Source organism: Canis lupus, chromosome 17 (genome assembly GCF_011100685.1).
Source record: "Canis lupus familiaris isolate Mischka breed German Shepherd chromosome 17, alternate assembly UU_Cfam_GSD_1.0, whole genome shotgun sequence".
Lineage (NCBI taxonomy): Eukaryota > Metazoa > Chordata > Mammalia > Carnivora > Canidae > Canis > Canis lupus.
The window spans coordinates 42039850-42063685 of NC_049238.1; positions in this window are offsets into that span (position 1 = coordinate 42039850).

Here is a 23836-nt window from a genome sequence, read left to right on the forward strand (position 1 = left end):
TTTAATACACTGCCAAAAAGTTATACAGGTGTTCCAGGAAGGTGGTGATTTTCTTGAGATGGGATATAATTGGTTAGAGAGGAGGAAGATGAGGAGGGGGTAGAAGGAGAAGGGAGAAGAAAAAGGAAGTCCAGCTGTCCTCATGGTTCCTTTCTTTATTAGGCTGAGTTGGGCTCATCTCTAGATGAGGCAGATAAGGACAATCAATCAGGAAGCGTTCAGTCTACTTAGTCTTAAAATGACCATTGGTTGTGTCCCTGATCTCTTAATTATTGAAATGAAACATGGAGAAATGTCATGTGTTTTTCTACTTGCTTTACCTGACCTAGAGTATAAACCCCATCATTTTAAAATAAAGAATGTACATTACAACCACCCATGGAGCTTTTAAAAAAATATTCATGACTTTAGCTCCACTCTAAGTATTTTAACTCTAAAGATCTCTCAGGAGACTAAAGCTTATATATATATATATATATAATATATATATATATATATATATATATATATACACACACACACATATATATGAATATATATATACACACACATACATTACATATATATATATACTTATATATGTGTGTGTATATATATGTGTGTGTATGTGTGTGTGTGTGTAAAGCGGTTTGTGTTGAAAACCAGTGGCCTATTTAATCAACTGCATTACTTAGATTCACTAGTATTCAGTTAAGTTACCAAATCAGCAATAAGTTACCTGCTATTTAATGTTCTGTAGCTCTCACTTTCTCTTAACAGAATGTTTTTTGTTTTAAACTTTCTAAACTGAAATAGCTGTTGATCTGTAAGATAATTTCCTTTCTCAAATCATAGCCTGCTGCTCTGAACACATTTTCTTGATAATACAGAGTGAAGAAAGAAGAGGAGAAAACAAAGGAGAGGAAGGAAGAGAGTGGGGAGGGGAACAGGAAGGAGGAAGACTGGAAGCAAGAGAAAGAAGATAAGGGATATAAATATAAGAAGGAGAAAAAGAGAAACCAGATGAAGAAAAAAATGGACAAGAAGAAGAAAAAGTGAAAGAAAAGAAAAAAAAATCCAGAAGAGAACAAAGAGAAAGATAAATGAGAGGAATCAGGAAAAAAGGAGGAAAAGGAAGGAAAGAAGAAACAACTTCTATCTGGTAGTTTGTTGATTACTTTCTTACACCACAGTTAACACCCAAGGGGAAATCTTCCAGGCCAACCACCTGAGATCTGTATCTATTACTCTGCCAAGTAGAAACAATAAATTCTTTCCCTCTGCCTTTTTAAAAAAAATTATTGTTATTTATTTTAGAGAAAGAGAAAGAGAGAGCAGGGGAAAGGGTGGGGGAGATGAAGAGAGAATCTCAAGCAGACTCCATGCTGAGCTCCATCCTCTGACCCTGAAATAATACTGGAGCTGAAATCAAGAGTTATCCACTCAAATAAGTATACCACCCAAGCACCCCCCCATCTTTGTATTATTATTTTCAGAGTTCAACCATGATGGAAATGTGAATTTACAATTTAAAGTGGAAAGTAAGAATATTTAGCTGGTAAAATTATATATGTCCCAGCTGAAATGTTCTGAAGGAGAGCATTTCACAAGAGTGACATTTTTAGGCACAATCTCCTCAAGTGAACCCTGGAGATGTTGCTGTAAGTCAGTTTTTGGCACTCTGGGGTCATTCTATTCTAGCTCTCAGCTTTATGGCATCTTGTGATTTGATATTAGCTTCTTACAGCGTGGTGATGACCAAAAATAATAGAAATATAGCAAAATGATTACTCATGGCAACAAACCTAGACTTATCACATTACCAATAATCTTAAATATTTAGAAATTGATTATACCACACATACATGCACACAATAGCATATATAAACATATCTTCCAATATATATAGTGAATAAACTGTCTTTTATCCACTGCCAACTTTGGGAAATGAAAAACAATATCTACATAGCTATTCTAGAGCCATGACAAGATTTTTAGCTAGTAAAGAGTGACTGTCATGCTTCTTGATTTCAATTTGCTGAGTTACAGCCATTATCTGAAACTTTTAAAAAGTTATTCATTTATATTTTTTAATAATAACTAAATGATGTGGCTTATGAAGTCAGCCCTATGAGTAAGCTGAGAAGGCAGTTTCTTGCATATCAGGATATAACTGATCATGAAGATGGCCTTGTTTATCCCCAAACAGACAATATCAACAATCAATATATATAGCAAAACATTCCAGCAATTTGTAAAGCCCATATTCTTAAACTCAGTCATTGAGTTTCTTTCTTCTTATACTGTAATAACCTCTTCTTTCTTACACTATAGTAACTATTAACTTGAGAAAAATTACTACATAAACTTAAACCATGTCATAAATGCAATCTCATTATTTTATTTTATTTTTAAATAAATGCATGCAATTAATAGAAAATTGTATAATATATAATTTATATATGTATCTGTGTATATACGTAAATGGCTTTTGCAACTTTCTTGAAATATATTTATATATAAAACAGCATTTCATATTAACAAGTATACATTACTAAATTATTTTGAATCAGTAAGTATTAATTGTATACTAGTATATGTTAGGCTAGGCACTAGGGTGTGATAAATAAAGATAAAATCTCTGCGCTGTGATTTACACAGTTGAAAAAGAGATCAACAATGAAAAGAAAATATCCTTAAAGTACATTAAGTGCTATGAAAGTGAAAGCACAGAGATTATGTTCTCAAAAAGTGAGGCACTGGATCCATGTTGGAAGATACAGGGGAAGGTTCCTTGGGTGAAGATAATGCGTAACTTGGATCTCAATGTATCTAAGAGAAGAGAAGAGGGAAGAACAATTCAGGATATATCCAGCAGAAGAGAAAGTATGTGAAGAAGTCTAGGATATAAAAGAAAATATGATATATAAGAATAATAGTAAATTGCTGTACATTATTTTTAAAACTTCAAATCTTCAAAGCACATATTACTGGAATACAAATGTTTGGGGTAAGGTTCTGTCAGACACAGACTCGAAGACGTGTGTTGATGTGTGAGGAATTGAAGGAAGAATTAATTGAACTGGGTCAACGTTTAGTCCTGGAAGCAGGAAAGGGAAACTTGCTAAGAAAGGTTCATTTCCTGACAAAGACTCCGGAAAAATGGCTTCAGCCTTAGTGGAACATAAGTTACAGCCCAGAGTATGTCCCCAGTGGAAAGAAGGAGGCTCTGTTTCCATCCTCAGGTCCCAGTGAGTAATTGGCTAACACACCCTAGGAACTGTAAAATCCCTGGCCTTCTGTGCTCTCCACCTGGTAAACAGAGTAGTTCTAGTAGCTCAGGGGAGTCTTCCGGAGGAAGACTCAGTTATAAGCTGTTAAGGTAAAGGCCCTGTGAAGGCAAAGGAAGCTGTGAAGAGGCACATGGATACAAATAAAAAATCTAAGAGAATCACAAAGAATACTGACATGTTCCTTTCAGGTGGACACAAATTATACTTTTCTAAAAAGAGATTACATCCCGGCTAATGGGAAAGCCAGACCGCAAGGCCCATTTGGAAAAAAAAAAAAAAATGTATTGAGGTATAATTCGTATACCATAGAATTCACATGTTTTAAACATGTAATTCAATGATTTTTAGCAAGCTTGCTGAGTTGTGCAACCTTTCCCATAATCCTGGTTTAGAACATTACCATTGTTCCAGGAAAATCCTTATTCCATTTTACAGTTAATAATTCCATCATTCCAGTTAATCCCCGGGCCCACTTTCAGCGCTAGGCAACCATTAATCTACTTTCTCTATGGATCTGCCTTTTCCAAACATTTCTTAGAAATAAAATTATGAAATATCTGGTCTTTGGGGCAGGGATTTTTCTATATTATACTTAACATAATGTATTCAACTAGTTTTATTGAGCATCCACCTTATGCCAGGCACTGTAAACTAGGCTACTTGTCACGAAAAAAAGACATGAGTCTTATGGTCTAGTAAGAAAAATGGACATAATAAAATGACCATACAAAAATGTAAAATTTCAAGAAAGTTTCAGGATGCTTTGGAAACATGAATGGGAATTGAGGGAAGGCTTCCCCGAGGAAGTAACACTTGACAAAGACTGAAGAACAGAAAGTTAATTAGGCAAAGAGCAGAGCAGATCAGATAGAAGGAACAGGAAAATGGACATGCCCACTCCCAAGGGAGAACACAGCTATTATAAGTGACTGAGAGAATGTTATTTGGTTGGAGTTATGAGAAGGAAGAAAGGATGGTGAGAGATAAAGCTGGAGAGAAAGGCAGGGACCAGATTAGAATGAGATTTATTAAATCATGTTAAAGGTTTTAGTCTATTTTAAGACCAGTAGAAAGGCATTGAAGTGTTTTTAGTTGGGTTGTGGGGGAAGGTAGGTGATACTAAAGGTTTTTTTTGTTTTGTTTTTTAGAAAGACCCACTTTAGAAGAAGGGATCTTTTTTTTTAATGTTCTCAAAATACATTCTCTAAGCAGAGGAATGAGCACATTTTATTTTACCTGCTTCAGACTTCTACTTCATGACAAACAATGGCTATTTTATTTTATTATAAAATTTTACTTACTTATTCAAGAAAGAGTCAAACAGTGGGGAGAGGGGGAGAGGGAGAGAGGGAGAAGCAGACTCCCTGATGAGCAGGGAGCCTGACTGGGCACTTGATCCTAGGACCCCAAGATCATGACCTGAGCCAAAGGTAGATGCTTAACCGAATGAGCCACCCAGGCACCCAAATAATGGCTATTTTAAATGTTAGTGCATTTAACAATCACATGATAAAACAATCCACTCATGGATATTTCTGAACAATCTATAGCTCAGTCTAGCATTCTCATTTTGATTCCCTAATGGAATAGCGACATATCATGTGCATCTGGGCTTTGTTCAACAACGATCTATTCTGATTAAATGGTGAGTCTGGACCTCATCCTCAGTTAGTCCATTAATGCTGTATGAACTATGTGAACTATAGAACTATAAATAATAATACATAGATCTCTTTGTATATTCATAATTTTGTTCTTTTCGCACTAAAAATGGTAACTCAAAAAGACACAAATGAAGTAGTAATATTGGAATTAAACAGAGATGTTAGAACTTTATGGCTTAAAATAATATGTCCATATATACACATATGCCAGGTTCTAAAACCAAATGAATGACCATTTGGAAGATGTGGAATTGTCTTTCTAGAAACATACTAGACATATTTAATTCATTGGGTCTCTTCTAACTTGGTGACCAGAATCAACAATAATTGTGTATACTTTGCTTACATAGTGTTTACTCTGGATAATGAGATACCAAAAAACCCCACATATTTTCAGCACATAAATTATAACTCCTTTTGTCCTTGGACCTCTATAATATAGATACTTTATTTCTACTCTTTTACAGAAGAGGAAACAGAATGAGGGTAAGGCAGTTGCCTAAAGCCATACAATCTTTAAAGATCTAGAAATTAAATCCCAGTGCTGTCTGATTCTAGAGTTCCCATAACTTATTTCTTCTGTCTATAAAAGATTTGCTGTTCACATTTCTGTAGTAATTTCATTTTGAGTGTGTTTTTCTGCTTTAATGATCATATTAGCTTATACACTGGAAAAATGCTTCTATTTTATAACATAAAAACTTGTGTGAACAATTAAAGATTCAGTTTGTTTAGAGGAATGTTTTTCTTTAATTTTTAAACGTAATACAAACTTGTGGAAATACTATGATTTGGACAGATTTGAGCATCAGAAAAAACATTTCAATTATAACAACTGGAAACCTACAGATATAGGAGGAGACTGGCACATTTTACCATGTTCCTAGTTATGAGTTAGCTTGGAGATGAGACAGATATCTGGACATTTGGCCTATTTGTATTGCCATTCTTCACAAGGGAGGATTGAGACTCTGTGTTACCAACTACTAAGATTAACCCAATCCTGGGTCTACAGAATGACCAAATACTTGGTCAATTCATTTAAGCAACTGGCTTTGTAAAACAGGAAAAAAAAAAAAAAAAAAAAGATTAAAAGAATGGCTGAAATCAATAGCCTAGAAAGTTGTTTGGGGGGCTCTTTATTACATTGTATGAGAGGTTCAATTAATTTTCCATAGTCTCTTGCAGTGGATTATATGTGATTCTGGAACAGAGTGAAACTGATTTCTAGGAAATTAACAAGAGCCTATCTAATCAGTATATTACGTGAATATTCATTGAATTCTAGAAAGTAACGCTCATTGTGGGGGTAAACAGGGTTTTGAAGAGGGGAAGGAGAGGAAGTAAGGGAGGCTTGTCTGTAGGGATATCAAGATTTCTCTAGATATTTTCAAAGTACATGGCAACTCTCTCCTCCTCCATGCTGCTCAACCGCTGCCTGCGACAGACCTACATGCACACACACATCAAGTTACAGTTACTGTTAGTATTACTAGCAGCATGTATTACATGCCTTCCAGATTTTGAGAGTGTGAGGAGGGATGAAAATCAATGAAGTAGAGATAATGGCAGGGTGGCAGTGGGATGGAGGGAAATTACCAGATCACTAGGATCTCTTCCTTTATCTATGTGGACTAGAGCAAGTTAATTGCATATATTGCTGCTATTTCTCTCATCTAAAGAATGATGAATTGGAACTTAGTGAATTGTTAGGTGCTTATTTATTTATTTATTGCATCACTAAATTTACAGACAATTACAGGTGATTTTATACTTCTTTCAGTAATTAATAAACTGTAAATTGATAAATTGACAAATGTAAAAATCAGTAATAAACTAGATTTTGAGCAACCAATTTAATCTAATTGATACATACCCAATACCTGCAGAATACACATTCTTTTTTTTTTTCAAGTTTTAACTTAAATTTTAGTTAGTTAACATATTGTGTAATATTGGTTTCAGGTGTAGAATTTAGTGATTCATCACTTACATATAATACCCGATGGTCATCAAAACAAGTGCCCTCCTTAGTACCCATGATGCATTTAGCCCCCCCATTCACTTCCCCTACAGTAACCCTCAGTTTGCTCTCTATAGTTAAGAACTATAGTTATAGTTATAGTTATTGCTCTTTATACTTAAGAATCCCTTATAGTTTGCCTTCCTCCTCTCTCTCTCTCTTTTTTTTTTTTTTTTTTTGGTCCTTTCCCCTATGATCTTCTGTTTTGTTTCTTAAATTCCACATATGGAAACTCAGTGGACTGAAAGGGCCACTCTACTTCCACTATCTTTTATTATTGTGTCCTTTATAATTGATCCAAGACTTGAAGGTCTGCAATTTTAGTACAATTCTACAAGCTCAGATTAGACATACATAGACACATTCAAACTAGACTTTTGTTTTATATTTGAATACTTTTGGAAGAGATTTCATTTGTCCTGCCACTTTCTTAATTCTGCTTTATCCTGTTCTCTAAACCCTCTACTTAGAAAATACTCTACTTCAAACAGCATAAGTAACACTTCATTTTTCATTATCCTATCAGTCATATTCTAAATGTCATTGTAAGATGCTTTTGCTTTTAAATACATGCTTTTGAAGGTTTGAGTCTAAACATTTTGCTGCCCAGAGTTATCGCTTATTAATTAACACCCCCTCTAACCCAGGAATTAACTGCTTTTTTGGTTTATTTAAATTAAATGATCTTTTTTTTTTTTCCCCTAAGCAAAATTCATTCTTAACACTACAGTGCTAGAGACAGTTATATATTCTGGGGAGAGATCCAGCTTTGGAGAAAATAATAGAGTATTTCTAACTAGTTCAACCAATATTAGGAAGTACACATTTAATGGTACAAGCAGTGGTCAGCCCATTAAGAGAAATGTTTTTTTTCTGGAAGTGTCAAAACTTTCACAACCTTGAGAATAGTTTATTATTTGATTCAAATTAATGCGCCATTCACTTACCCAAAGTAATGAGTGATAGATACAAATTCATGATCAATTAAATTCCTTCCTTAAGACCCATTGTCATAATGCAGAAATGCTGCAAAAGCCACCAAATTGAGATTTCAAATGGATGTGTCAGCGAGGCTTATTGTCCAATAAACTACAACATGCACCACACAAAGGGACTTTTATTCTTGACAGTGGCTGCAGCTTTAAAAGAAAGGAACAATTTGCTGGGAAGTAAGCACACACTGAGCAAAAGAGCCTGCCTACGGACAGTGCACTAGGCTCACAAACGTAGCTGGGAATTGAGCATAGCAAAAGGATTTAAACTGATTTTGTCATTTCACATTCAGAGCATGTCCGACCTTTAGACTTTTCCCTGAAACATACTGTGTTTCAGGCCCTGCATATTCTACTCACGTCTCCTTCTGTGATTCTCCCAGCACCCAGGGCCGCTGGAGGAGCCAAGGTCCCAGCCTTGTAATGGGAGCTCACCCTGGAACACTGTGGGAGCAGTGAACTAATAAAATCATGGAATCTTAGTTTGTAGAAGCTTCAGAGAAATCTCTAGAATATTCGTCCACCCAGAGGAGGATGAACATCTGTAACAAATGATCATGCAGGCTCAGCTCAATACTTTGTTATATAGAGATAACTTTGATTTTTGGAAATCCCTTCCTGTTGGTTAGTTCTTCCTGATTTTACCCCATATATATCTGCCAAGTCAACCTGTTGGTTTTGTTCCTACTGTCTAGGCAAACCATGGTCTTTTCATGACTATATTAAAAAAGCTGTAGAAAACAGACATAATCCTATTTGCTTCTTAAGTTCTATGTTTAAAAGCCAATTTTCTTTCTACTGTTTCTCATAAAACCTCATATTCAGATCCCTTGACAGGATAATCAATTTACATGTGGTGTTGTGAGAGGCTAACTCCCAGATAGATATTGAGTCTGTAATAATCAAAAGAGAAAGAACAAAATCCTCACTGATCTAACGTTTTAACTACAGGTAGTCTGTTACACGGTTATTAACTTAACTACACATTGCCATCTTTTCAACTTATCTTTACCCACTGAAAGAACAGACTGATGATTACACTGTTTTCATTGGCATTCAAATGTCGTTTTAGGTGTCTTCATGTGTCAACCATGAGAACTATAAAATAAATAAATGCATCCATAAAGCCAAATAGAACTAACTTGGGAAGCTTACCTGCAAGCTTATCCTAATCTAAAATCTATTTTAAGGTAATGCTTATGTAAGATTAATGAATATATGTGCTAGTTTTGAGCCAAGTGGAATTCCTATACCATTTCTCTTTTATGAAGGAAATCCTAATTTCCATAGATGCAAAAACTGTAAAGAATTAAATTGATATATTTTATTCATATCAAAAGTAGTTGATGTAGGGACGTCTGGGTGGCTCAGCAGTTGAGCATCTGCCTTTGGCCCAGGGTGTGATCCCGGGGTCCCTGGGTCAAGTCCCACATCAGGCTCCCTGCACGGAGCCTGCTTCTCCCTCTGCCTATGTCTCTGCCTCTCTCTCTCTCTCTCTGTGTGTCTCACATGAATAAATAAATAAAATCTTTAAAAAAAGTAGTTGATGTATTTTATTCCTGTCAAGATACTTATGCTTATTGCAATAACAAAATATATTTTAAGAACAGAATATAATATGCAAGCAGGCCTAGATTCATGTGCAAATACTCCTACTTTCTAATTATGCAACCTTGGAAATTTTATTTCAGCTTTCCTGCCTTAGTTTTCTCTTGTGTAAAATGGCTTTGATAACTCTATGCACCTTATTGGAATTGTGTGAGACTCTGGTAGAACTCACTTTAGCTGTGCATAGAAAAATAATAATAAGGTTAGCTTGCTGTGTTCTAAATATGTTGGAGAGTTGACAATGTGAACATAATGATGATGAAACTGGTGGTAATTGTGATAATCATGATGATATTGATATGTCTAATTTACACAAGATCAGGCACTTGATGGGATGAGTACTGGGTGTTATACTATATGTAGGCAAATCAAACTTCAATAAAAAATTTAAAAAAAATTTAAAAAACCCCACAAGATCAGGAATAGCAGAACTAAAGAAAAAAACAATCTCGAATCAGATAACATTCTTGAGACTGGAGGTAGTGAAGGGGAGAAAGAGAGAGAAAGGGAAGAAGAGAGGGAAAGAGAAAGGAAGAGAAACAGATTAGGAGAATGACCAACTGCATGGATTATATTTCTTTTCCATGCCAGGAAGAGTGCAAGAGTACAAGATCACTGACTTAGGTTGAAAAATGCGTAAAGTCAGGGTAAAGCTTGACAATGACAACTTAAACACAGTGAAATAACTACCTGGATTCACCATACTATGATGTCATTGGAAATAAAATGGAACAAAATAACCCTCCTCATACAAAACAAACAACACACATGGAACCAAAACAAATAAAAATGAGATATACCAATGGACAGCAGATCAAACATTTTTGTATAAAGAGGAATAGTAATAGATTTATCAAGTGGAAAACTCATTCCAGATGCCTACAGAACTAACTGCAGACTCAGTGGCATCTTGGGCACCGGGTGGCACAAAGGACAGTGCCGAAACAATATCAGAGCAGTTGTTTAAAAATTAATACATATACATGTTAGATTCCAGTTTCCTCTACAATCCTACAGACAACAGATTGCTAGAAAGAAGAGATATTTACTCTTCTGTGAAGATGAAACTTCCTGACTTCAAAATGGAGCTGTGGTTTTAATACATGTCTGGGGACAGGAGGGTGAAGTTAAATACTTGTGGATAAAAAAAGATATTGAAACTTTAAAACCACACCAAAACTTAGTAAAGGTATATAGGGGAGCCTGGGTGGCTCAGCCCATTAAGCATCTGCCTTTGGCTCAGGTCATGATCCCAGAGTCCTGGGATGGAGGCCTCTGGTTGGCTGGGCTCCCTGCTCAGCAGGGAGTCTGCTTCTCCATCCCCTCCCCCTGCTGTGCTCTTGCTCATTCTCTCAGTCTCTGTCAAATGAATATATTAAAAAAAAAAAAAAAACTTTAAAAGATTAGTAAGGGAATATGGAAACCAAGGAAATAAAGAGTTAGGATATATTAACTAGGGGTCAAACCTAGAAAGAGGACAGTTGATAATGAGCATAGGGCAGATTTTAACCCTAATCTGTTTGTGGATCCTCTTCTACCTGATTGTTAGATACAAGGTTAACTTCTCCAGGTCTGGATCTCCTTTTCCCCCATTGAATTTATATGGTCCTAGAGGCACAGATCTAGTCTTCCAAACATGTATCATGCTAGGACAAGTAAAACTACATGATTTTGCACCATTATTCATGTTGCTATGTGGATTGGCGTGGCTTTTTAAAAATACTATTGGAGTTATTTATTCTCCCTCAATAAAGTGATGTTTTCAAGAAAAAAAAATCATATTCCCTTAAGAACTAATGCTAAGCTAATGTTGGGAAACTGCTAGTATAATTTTTTATTCATTTTCAGTCATTTCATAGTTTTATCAATGTAGTGATGGTGATTGTACACCTATTTTATTTTCTTATTGATATATGAGCCATTTTTTACACTTTTCTAATGTCATTTCATTGAAATTCCAAAATTCTAGTTTTCTTTCATAAGTCATGGTTCTTACAGAATATATGGAAACAGGAAGGGTCCTTGGTTATTTGATAGTGAATATTAATTCTATTAGTTTAAGGTTTGTTTACTTATGGGTCATTTTAGGACACTTCCCTTCCTTTTATTGAAAATTCTTCACAAAATTTGTTGACAGGTTTAATAAATGTTTTGTTGCTGTTGTTGTATATTATAGGTGATCATACTTGCCATTATAATTATTAAGCTAAAAATTAACATTTACTAAAACAACATTTTGCATCCACTGAATTTGTATGTGTATGCATGTATATGCATGTATATTTATATATATTTTCCTATTATAACTGTTACAGTTTTATTTGCAATTTCTAAAAATATAATCCTAAACAAACAAAAGAACTAATGCTAATCAGTTTCTTAGTTAATATATGATCTTTTATAAGAATCGTAAAGAGCATCTTTATCCTTTGGAACATCATTTGATTTCCAAAATGAAAAAGAATGTGCAAGGGCAAAAATTCAGTTTCTCCTTGTGGCTCCTTGGCTGTGATAAATTCTCAGTTACCCCTTAGTGATTTTTTTTTTTTTTAATAACACACACTGTTCAGGTTTAGTTACCTTGACCTAAAGTGCTAAAATATACCAAACAAACAAAAATTTAACAAAGTTTAAAAAAATCTTCTTCGTTTTTTTTTTGAAAGACTTTATTTATTTGAGAGAGACAGAGAGCATGCATGAGAGAGAGCATGCAGGAGCTGGGGCAGAGGGAGAGGGAGAGGGAGGAGCAGGTTCCCCACTGAGCAGGGAGCTCAAGCAGGGTTCAATCCTGGGTCTTGATCCCAGGACCCTGGGATCATGATCTGGGCTAAAGGCAGACGTTTAACTGACTGAACCACCCACGTGCCCCCTAAAATCTTCTTTCATTATTGTCTCTACTTGTCAAAAAACTGCTAGGTGTATGGATTCCCATGATAAAATAGCATGTTACTAAATTCCAAGAAAGAAACAGACACATGTCCATATTTCTGATATATAATTGGCTACATGGGTTGTAGGACTCAGTGAAAAAAGGAAACTGGGAGTCTCTTGGTTCAAAAAGACAACTGCAAGTCTTTTTTTTTAAATTTTTATTTATTTATGATAGTCACGGGGGGGGGGAGGTGCAGAGACATAGGCAGAGGGAGAAGCAGGCTCCATGCACCGGGAGCCTGACGTGGGATTCGATCCCGGGTCTCCAGGATCGCGCCCTGGGCCAAAGGCAGACGCCAAACCGCAGCGCCACCCAGGGATCCCAAACTTTATCCTTTTAAGATTAAGAACACATCGATCATGAGATTAAAAGTTAATATGAAATAATTATTCAAGAAATTTTAAATGTTTTGTAATTCCAAAAATCACTTGATAGTCAAGTTGCTTATTATTGAATTTACTCAACTTTGTGTATGTTTGTTGATAGCCAATTTGTGTTTAGATTGGATAATCCTGTTGTGTCTGAAGTTGTCATCCATTTTATCTAATATTTTATTTTATTTTTCAAAAGGTTTTATTATTCATTTTATTTTGAGAGAGAAAGTGAGTGCATGAGAGAGCATGAGCAGAGGAAGGGGCAGAGGGAGAGGTAAAGGAATAAGCAGACTCCCTACTGAGCCGGGAGCTGATGTAGGGCTCAATCTCAGGACCCTGGATCATGACCTCAGCCAAAGGCAGACATGTAACTGGTGTACTCAATATTTTATCCAATATTTTAGAATTTACAATTTACTGTTGATTTATGGCACTAGAATGAAACTGACGTAAATTTATGCCACGATGTATTTATAGAGAGAGGAAACATCAATGCAATCAATGCAAAGGGTTGCATCAATGCAAAGGGTATTGTAATAGGATTAATAACAATAAAATACCCAGGAGTAGCACAATAAATATAATATCACAGATTGTTTCTTCTCATAAAAATTAAACAAAGCGGTAAAGCATTTAGGTTTCAGATAACAGTTATGCACCACAAAGCTGTTAGAAAACAAAGTTCTTGCCAGCTCACTGCTCTACTAACTCCAGCACGTTGTCTTCACCTTTACATGCCAAGATGGCATCAACTACCTTCCAGGTAGCAAGGTCAAGATAATGCTAAAGAAAAAGAGTAGATCTGGGAGATCTCTTTTATTTTTGTTTTAAGATTTTGTTTATTTATTCATAAGAGACACAGAGAGAGGCAGAGATACAGGCAGAGGGAGAAGCAGGCTCCATGCAGCGGGAGCCCAATGCAGGACTCCAGGACTCCAGGATCAGGCCCTGGGCCAGGCCCTGGGCCAAAGGCAGACACTGAACTGCTGAGCCTCCCAGGCATCCCATGGCAGATCTCTTTTAAAGAAGGCTTCTGAGAGATGCCACAGGAGCCTTCTATTTCCATTTAATGGGTCAAAAGGTATTCACAAGGCTACCTTAAACTCTAGGGAGGCTTAGAAATGGTTTCTCTATATTGGGGGTCTAGGCACTAGCTAACACTTCCTATTATTATGGAAGAAAGGTTGGCTGGTTAGTGGGAAGGACTTTAACTTTTCTGTCACAGAGACTATTGAGACTACACCAAAATAAAAAGCTTTTGCACAACAGAGGAAACCATTAACAAAACAAAAAGGTAACCTACTGAATGGGAGAAGATGTTTGCAAATGATATATCTGATAAAGGATTCATATCCAAAAAATATATAAAGAATTTATATAACCCAATACCAAAAAACTGAAATAATCCTAATTAAACACACATATAATGGAATATTAGTGATAAAAAAAAAAACTGAGACCTTGCCATTTGTGACAACATGGATGGCCCTGAAAATTATTATGCTAAGTGAAATAAGTCAGACAGAGAAAGACAAATACCATATGATTTCACTTGAATGTGGAATCTACAAAACAAAATGAACAAACAAACGAAAGCAGAAAGTGACCCATAAATGCAAACAACAAACTAATGATTGCCAAAAGGGATGGGGATATGGAGATGAGCAAAATGGGTGAGGGGGAATGGGACACATAGGCTTCCCATTATGGAATTAATAAAGTCATGGGGATGAAAGGTACAACATAGGGAATATAGTCAAGGGTATTTTAATAGCATTTTATGGTGACTGATGGTAGCTGCTCTTATGGTGAGCATAGCATAAGATATAGACTTATCAAATCACTATTTTATACACCCAAAATTGATTTAATATTGCTTGTCAATTATACTTCAATTAAAAAAAAAGAAAACTAGGTCTGATCATAAAGAATTTGAGTGGTTTAAGTTAAGGGGATCAAGGACAGCTATTAAAGTCTAGATACGGCAACATTTGCTTGAAACTTTGGGGATGAGATTATGCAACTATTGTCATTAGCCGTGGTGGTAACAGAGACAAGCCTGAACCAAAATGTGGTAAGAAAAAAAAAATGTGGTAAGAATCACATCAGAACATTTCCTGGTGTTCTATCTTGCTTTTGTAAGCCTGCTGGGACTTGTTCTGTTGTAGAATCCATTAGACTCCAGGAATAAGTGAATTAGGCAGCATGGGGTTAGAATTATTTGGATAGGCAATGTACAATTGGTGGTTCTGGTATCTTATTATAAAATAGTTCTATCACTTCTTAAAAAATGAGATTCTATTGCAAGTTTATCCATCTGAATTTCTAGCATAATAGGAGAAAAATCAAAATTTGCTAAATTCAGAAAAAAGGTAGACAAGGAAGTCAGAAAGACAATGAGGTTATTTCTCAAACTGGAGGTTCTAAAAAGATAAAAATTAAGAATATTAGTGTCAGAAGGTGTATTAATATAAGTTACTCTTATTTATTGAAAAATTAAAGAACAATATCCTCAAATAGTAACTTTAAGCTCTGGCTCCTTTCTTATGTCCAATCTCTCATCTTCTGTAGCAGTTGAGTCACTTCTTAATATAATCAAAATATCCCAACACATCTAAATAACTTCCTCTGATTAATTCAATCAGAAAGTCGAGAAAAGATTCACACCCATATCTCCCTTACTTCAAATTCATTACTCTATTTTTCCAGTCAGACTATGCTCTCTCTTATTATTTTCAGAAAGTTAGAAAATTAAGAATCAACCATTCCAGTATCACATTGCAATTTTCCAGGTGAAAAAGTGAGAGATGGTGAGTGCTGGAGGCTTGTCCAAAGCAGAGACCTAATATTCAGTAGTTACACAATTACTGGAAGCAATGACATGAAGGACTTTATATTTTTTTCCCTCTCTCTTCCTTTTCTCCTTTTAACTTCTATTACTTCTTTATACAAAGCTTTGCCAAAACTGCCATAAACAGTACAAGGAGTGATACTTTACACATTCTCCTTAAGTCTAGTAATTCTCTTCTCAGATACTTCAAACTTTTGTGCAGTTTGCTGATTTTAGATCTTCCTTCCCACCAACAGCTTCTACATCTGTAAACCATTGTCTGTTCACTCATCACACTGCCACTCATGGCTTACCCTCTCTGAGCTCTGAGGTGTGTAAGTGGCTATACTTTATGACATAAAAATAATACAATCCCATATGTTAGATGTTAATTAATGATTATTATGTTTTATGGATGATGGATTTGCATGCCAACAAGATTCACTAAGATAAGGACATTAAAATAAAAGGTATCAAAGGAGAGAAAGTCAGAGTACCTTTTATGTCATCTCATGATAGGAAGCACTTTACAAAAGACAAATATTCTCCCACTCCAAAAATAATTCAAAATCAAGAAAAATTAACACCGTAAGTAAACATTTAAGCGAAGAATGATTTTGCCAGGGGGTCCTTTCTCTCCTTGTACCATACACTTCCCCTTCATTTAACTCCATACTTGTCCTAATTCTTCGCAGCTTCATTTTTTCTGAATCATTGCCTCTGACTCTTGTTATTTATTCATTTATTTATTTATTCAAGCATTGACAATTCTGATACTTTCCCAGCTCAGCAACCTACAGATCATTCATCAGCATGTGAATGTCTTCCCAGCAGTGACCTTGGCATTCCCAGAACAACCTATGCTTTCTCTCCCCTGGCCCATCAGGTCAGTGTTCATGTTACAGAGCCATTTTAAATCTAGGGAGAAAGTAGATTATTTTAAAGGTTACATAATCTCTTTTAAAGGTTATGTAAATGGGTTCCATTTTTGTAAATGTGCTTGAACTATTAGAAAAAAAATAAACACTGAGCAAAAGTTTAAGAAATCAGCAGGTGGTAGTAAGCCTTTTTTTTTTTTTTTTTGGCAAGATAAGGTCTACTGCTCAATTTAGACCAATATTTTTTCCTGAAATATATTGCTTGTAGTGGAGCAGTCAGCAACAGGAAAAGCTTGAGTCTTATGACTTGGGCACTTGAGTTTTAATCTATAATGTATGCCCCTTTGCTCATTATTTTCTCAGATTGGAAGGTCTCTCTCTCTCTTTCTCTTTTCTTATGAATTCCCTAGCTAAACTCCAGAACTACATCCTCAGAGAAGCCTTCTCTGATCTCTGAAACATTGGGCAGAATGGACACTTGTCTATGGCTACAGAGCCCCTAGTTTTGAACCTCATTCTACTAATATTAACTTAATAAACTTGTCAGTTTTATTGATCTGACCTGAATTTTCATAAAATATCCAATATAAATAGTTTTTCTCTTGCAGGGTCATTTAAAAAATTACAAAGCCTGGATTTAAAGTATTCAGCACATAAGAGATTCAGTAAATGATAATCTTACTACTCTTCAGTTTTCCCAGTTAGTTTTCTTCCTATTTTTATAATAATATGATCTTTTTGTTCCCATGTTTGTGTATTACCCAGGATGACTACAAATCAAGTAGGAGAGAAGGATTAATGTACTAATAAATGTGTGGGAGGTGCAAGCCCAGAGTAACAAAAGTGGAGTGGAAGGGGAAATGCAGCAATAGAAGACATGATGCAGAACACAATAATTCCTTACTGTCCTGGCACCATTTCAAATTGAGCAGTGATGAGCTGCAGCAGTTATATCACCCTATAGAATTTAGGATGGGTTGAGAGGAGTATCATTTGAAGTAGTCCTCTATAGGAAGGGATTTATGTGCTTGGATCCTTCCTGCCTACTTTGTCATTGGTCTAGGTTCACCATATGGTCAGATAACACTTCCCCTTCCTGAGTTGAATCATTTGATTCTTCACTGGACATTTTGGAAGGGGGTCTTTCACCCTTCATGGTGCGTTTTTTATGCAAATCTGAAGGAGAAAGGTCAATTCGGTGAAAGTAGGTACCAACAGAACAAGAAAACATGATGTGGTTGAAATCTGGGAAGGCACACAGGTATATATGCCTATGTTTTGATTATACTGGGCAATACTTGAGGACAAATACTTTGCTCTTTTTTTTTTTTTTTTTGTATATATTGTACTTGGTATAGTGGTTGGTGCTGAGTGTCTGCTGGTAAGATAATTAAATGGAAGAATCAAACAATACACACATAACAACATCATGGACTAATAAAGTCTATAACTTTATTCCTTGGAAGATACAGTAAACAATTACTTGATGAAATATATAAAATATCAACTGATTGAATTAGATTGCTGATTCAAATTATGATCATTTTTTAACCAATTAATTGCAATGAGTGAGCCACTTATTTGCTTTAGGAATTACCAAAATCATAGCGAAGAAACAAGGCAATCTGGGATATTTATACATCTATTGCTTTTTTTGCTTCTGCAAAATGATTGTTTCTCTTCCCTTTCTTTGCATGTCTTTTTCCATTTGTGACTTCCTAAAATGTTCTTACAGCTTTTTGCTCTTTTCTTTTACATTTACTGTTACACTGTTTTATTATAAAAACCTAAAAAAACAACCAAAATACTATATAAAACACAAAGCCCTGAGGTTTGGATATATTCCCTACACTGTATGTTTATAAAATGCTTTGTTTTTCTATTTTGTTGTGCATGTTTACGTGTGTGTGTGAAATCAATACAAATAACAATTACAGTAACTTAAAAAAACAAAACAACTTAAATATCACACTTCTTTAAGGAAAAATACCTGTCATTCTACAGGATAGCATAGAAAACATTGGAAGCTAAAGTTGGGGGAGCCCTTAGGAGCAATATTTCAAATTTTTTTCAGCACTCACTGGCATAGAAAAGTGAAGACTATATTTGCATAACATCTAGATGGACAACTTAATTAAAATGAAATATCTACTTCAGGAAAAATGTAGCAGTACCCCTCGAGTCATGAATATGGATGGCTAGCAGGATCTTTTGAAAAGATCTTTGTCACGTTGGCAATTATGCAGCACAGGAGTCACTACTTGCTGCCCACCACCCCAACCCTATATGGTAGCAACAACTAATCATTGATCTATGTTCTATATTGAACTTGGAAGTAATAGTCCTAATGCTATTCTTTGATTCCAGTGGGTTGGTTTCCCTCTTGCTCAGTCTCAGCAGAGCTTAGATTAGTGTTTTATTTGCCCCTGGTCATATACATTGAGTAAAGATTTAAATAGCTCAATGCAACATTTTAAAGCTCTGACTTTACTTAACATGTCATATATGAGTCCATCTTTGAATACAGAAAAAAAAAAGCACAACTTAAAGTCATCTACATAGCTAAATTTTCCAGAAGCAAAAGTATAGATCAGCATTTCACAAACTGCAAACATATATTATACTATATATGCAATTTCATTAGGACTTTCCTTTAGAAAATGGTATTTTTTTTCTACTGGTAAAATTAGTATTGGTAACCCACATACTCTCTCTCCCACTTTTCTTTCCCACTACCATGCAAACATTCATCATATTTATATGTAAATTAAAGCCTCAAAAAAAAAAAAGCTGCAAAAATAGCCATTTTGTGTTGTTTATTTCAGTGCTATGGAAACTTCTGAGTTCAAAGAAACCTTGAATCAGAGAACATCTACAAATAGAAACTGGGAGAGTAGTTTTTCACAAAACTCACTTAGGAGACACTACTAGAGACTACTAGATGAAGTTACATGGAAGAGTAGTTTTTCACAAAACTCACTTAGGAGACACTACTAGACACTACTAGATGAAGTTACATGGAAAAGTAGGAACTGATTTTCTATTCTTCAAGTCTTTTCTCAAAGACTGTACAAAAGAAGCCATCCAGTATCTCTCAACTGGTTCTCTATCTGTAAAATGTTGAATTTCTGTTAAATTACCATCATAGTAGATCTTGCCTATGTCATTTATTGATAGTTTTAAAACCTATTATTTAGGGTCAGTTACTTTATATTGAATTTAATCTGATTTTCATAACAATCATTCAAGGTGGGTATTAATATCCTATTACAGATGATGGAACTACAGGTAAAGTAGCTGAAAAAAAGTCCCTCAGTTCGTTTGAATGACCTCATTTTTTTCTTATACTGTAGTGCCTCCTTACTGTATCCCTTTTTAAGTTGACCTTGAGCTCTAATGGGCAGATTGTCTCCAAATATTTCATCTCAACCCCCTCCTCACAAGCTACATGAATTGCCTTGAATATCCCCTAGAATTTTTTTCTCTGCCTTTATATGTGTGTATGTGTACAAATTTATATAGACAAATTTATTGATTACCAAGAAACAATCACTAGTAAAAAGGAAGTATTATCTAAAATATGAGTTAATTTTACATATACCTGGACTGTGGGTATGTCACTAGAATAAATGTCAAATGACTTAAAAATAATATAATAAAATAGAATATTTGAGTCATTCAACAGCCCCTTCAACAAATGGTGTTGGGAAAACTGGACAACAACCTGCAAAAGAATGAAACTGGACCACTTTCTTGCACCATTCACAAACATAAACTCAAAATGGATTAAGGATCTAAATGTGAGACCTGAAACCATAAAAATTCTAGAAAAGAGCACAGGCAGTAATTTCTCTGATACTGGCCATAGCGACTTTTTTTTCTATATAGGTCCCCTGGGGCAAGGGAAACAAAAGAAAAAATAAACTACTAGAATTTCATCAAAATAAAAAGCCTCAAAAAATAAAAAAATAAAAAATAAAATAAAAAGCCTCTGCACAGTGTAAGAAATAATCAACAAAACTAAAAGACAACCTACTGAATGGAAGAAGATATTTGTAAATGACATATCTTATAAGGGCTTAATATTCAAAGAAATAATATGGCTTAATACACACACAAATAAACAATTCAATTAAAAAATGGACAGAAGACATGAACAGACATTTCTCCAAAAAGACATACATATGGTCAACAGATACATGCAAAGATGCTTAATATCACTAATCATCGGGGAAATGAAAATCAAAACCATAAGGAGATATCATCTTCCATTTGTCAGAATTACTAAAATCAACAACAAAAGAAACAACAAATGATGGTTGAGGATGTGGAGAAAAAGGAATGCAAATGTACTGTTGGTAGGAGTGCAAACTGGTGCAGCCACCATGGAAAACACTTATCATGTTATTCAGTCATTCCTACTACTGAGTATATACCCAAAGGATACAAAAACACTAATTCAAAAAGATATATGCACCTTGTGTTTATTGCTGCATTATTTACAATAGCCAAAGCTGGAAGTAATTCATGGAGAGATAAATAGGTAAAGAAGTAGAATATGAATATATATATATGCATATATATATATGGTAGAATGAATATATATATGTGCATATATATATGGTAGAATATATATATATATATATATATATATGAATATATCAGCATACACACACACACACACACACACAATGGGATATTACTGAGCCAAAAAAAAAAAATAATGAAATCTTGCCATTTTCAACCACATGGATGGGTCTAAAGGATATAATGCTAAGTGAAATAAGTCAGAGACAGACAAATAGTATACAATTTCACTCATGTAGAATTTAAGAAACAAAACAAAGAAAAGAAGAAACAAGCAAAAAAGACTTGACTATAGAGAACAAAATTGTGGTTATTAGAGAAGAGGTGAATAGGGAGATGCATGAAATAGGTGAAGGGGATTAAGAATACATTTACTATGACTTCCATATTTTACACAAATATTCTCTGGATACACCAAAGTCACTTATCTAAGGACACATATATAATTTTATCTAATTTAATATCCCAGATTTGGTGGACAAAGTAGCTTAAATAGCAGTGGATATGTCCTCATCCTCTTCTAGACTCCCATTACTTCTCTTCACACTCACATAATGTGCTATTCGGAGCAAAATATTTCTCTGAAACCATATTAATAGCATCCATTAAGGCATTTAACCCAAGTTTTCTTCACAGAGACTTTTGAAGCATAATTGAGGACTCAAGAGGTTTAATAACATAAATCACAAATTTTTTAGCTAAACTTAAAGCATAATAAGAAAGGAACAAAATACTTCAAAGGGATGTTCATTCTGAGAATCCTTTAGAACATGGCTGATGAACTTGCACTGCCTTCATTTTTATTATCTGGAGAAAGTGGCTATTGAGGCATGTTAGAGTTCAGATGTGAGTCTTTCATCTGGGGCTGTACTTTGGTAGATGAATGAAATATTGGACAAGTGAGAACTTGAGGCCTAAACCAAGATACATATTCTGGCCAGCAGAATGGGAAGAGGGGATTTTGACAAGAGGAATTTTTTGAGGGGGAGAAATAGTTATTATAGCTGGGGAAGAAGGGAAGCAACAAAGGAAATAAAAATTGAGATGTCAAAGCTGGCTTCCTTCACCTAATAAGAGTGTTTAACATTTTTGGTAAAACTGTCACCACATTTAGTTGCAAAGCATGCCCAGAGAGCATGTCTTAAAGTGGATTAATATGAAGTGAAATCCTAACTGTGAATGTACTGTAGCCAGAACGGTTGGTTGAGAGCAGAAGTAGCAATATAAAGGTCTTTACTAGCAGAGTTGAATTAATGGAGTGATGAAATGGGAAACAGTAATGTAGAATTATGAAAAGATAGTGCCTAGAACATCTATGTGACTGATTCTTTTTAAATGTTTCATTTGTATCTTAACTATTTAGAAAAATGACAGCATTTCCCTGCCACACATCAGTTTCAAAAGCTAGTGCTACACATATAAAACAATTTCCCTTGAAGGGTTTCCTCAGATACACTGTCAACATTAGTGTAAGCACTGAAGATAAGCCATTGAATGGAAATTGCTGCCTAAATTATTTCTTGCTCCTGAAATTGGAATCTCACTAATTCCTAAGTAAAAATATAGCTCTTATCAATAACTGGACCCAAGCAAAAGACTACCTTTACACAGAGACACTATTGGACCAATTGTTCTAAATATCCAGATGATTCGATCCTATGCCACCCTTATATGAATTAGCTTGATCTGTGGAGAAAGGGGGAAAAAAAAGGACTGAAGTACATACGTACCTTTTCCAAAAAGCATTTTATCTTCAAAACTTTTATTGCCATATCAACCAAAATGAGCTTAGCAGTATATAAAAAGCAGTTTTGGGGCATGTGGGTGGCTCAGTGGTTGAGCATCTGCTTTTGGCTCAGGTCGTGATCCCAGGATCCTGGGATTGAGTCCCACATCAGGGTCCCAGTGGGGAGCTTGCTTCTGCCTCTATGTCTCTGCCTCTCTCTGGGTCTCTCATAAATAAATAAATAAATAAATAAATAAATAAATAAATAAATAAAATATTCAGGTTTTTTTTGGAGGGATCATGCTATCAATACTTCATGTTTGTGATGCTAGCTTATTTGTCCATCATTTAAAAATGTGTAATCTACATTAGACACATCATAAATCCTTACACTAAGAACAAATGAGGTGAGGGAGGGAATTATGTTTATTTTAGCTTTTTTTTAAGCCTCTCACCTGTCAGCAATGTTTCACAGGTGACAAAGGGTAGTGAAATCAGATGGGTCCAGAGAAGTAGTGGAGTATTTCTAACAAGAGACCATATTAAAATTGAACTCACTGAGTGGGCTAGCAGTATATAAAGTACTGAAGTAGAACATCTTTGAACCAAAATAGCTGAATAAGCTAATAAAATTTCTAAACTGAGGATGTCTCTTCATTTTATAGGAAGAGCTGACTCATAGATGTATGCAGATATAGTTTAGTAAATGAAGGAATCACTTCACAGGAAAGAGAAGAAACCGACAGGGAGCAGTGAATATGGTTGCCACCTCAGGCCTATGGGAGGCTTTCATTATTCTAATATGAACCATGGGAACATTTACACCAAGATATCTGAGTAAATAACACTAGGAAGACTTATCCTATCATTTATCTTTTATTTAAAAAACAAAACAAAAGTCTTTGCTAAGTATGATATATTCTTTAAACTGGCATGTGAGGCTCTAGACA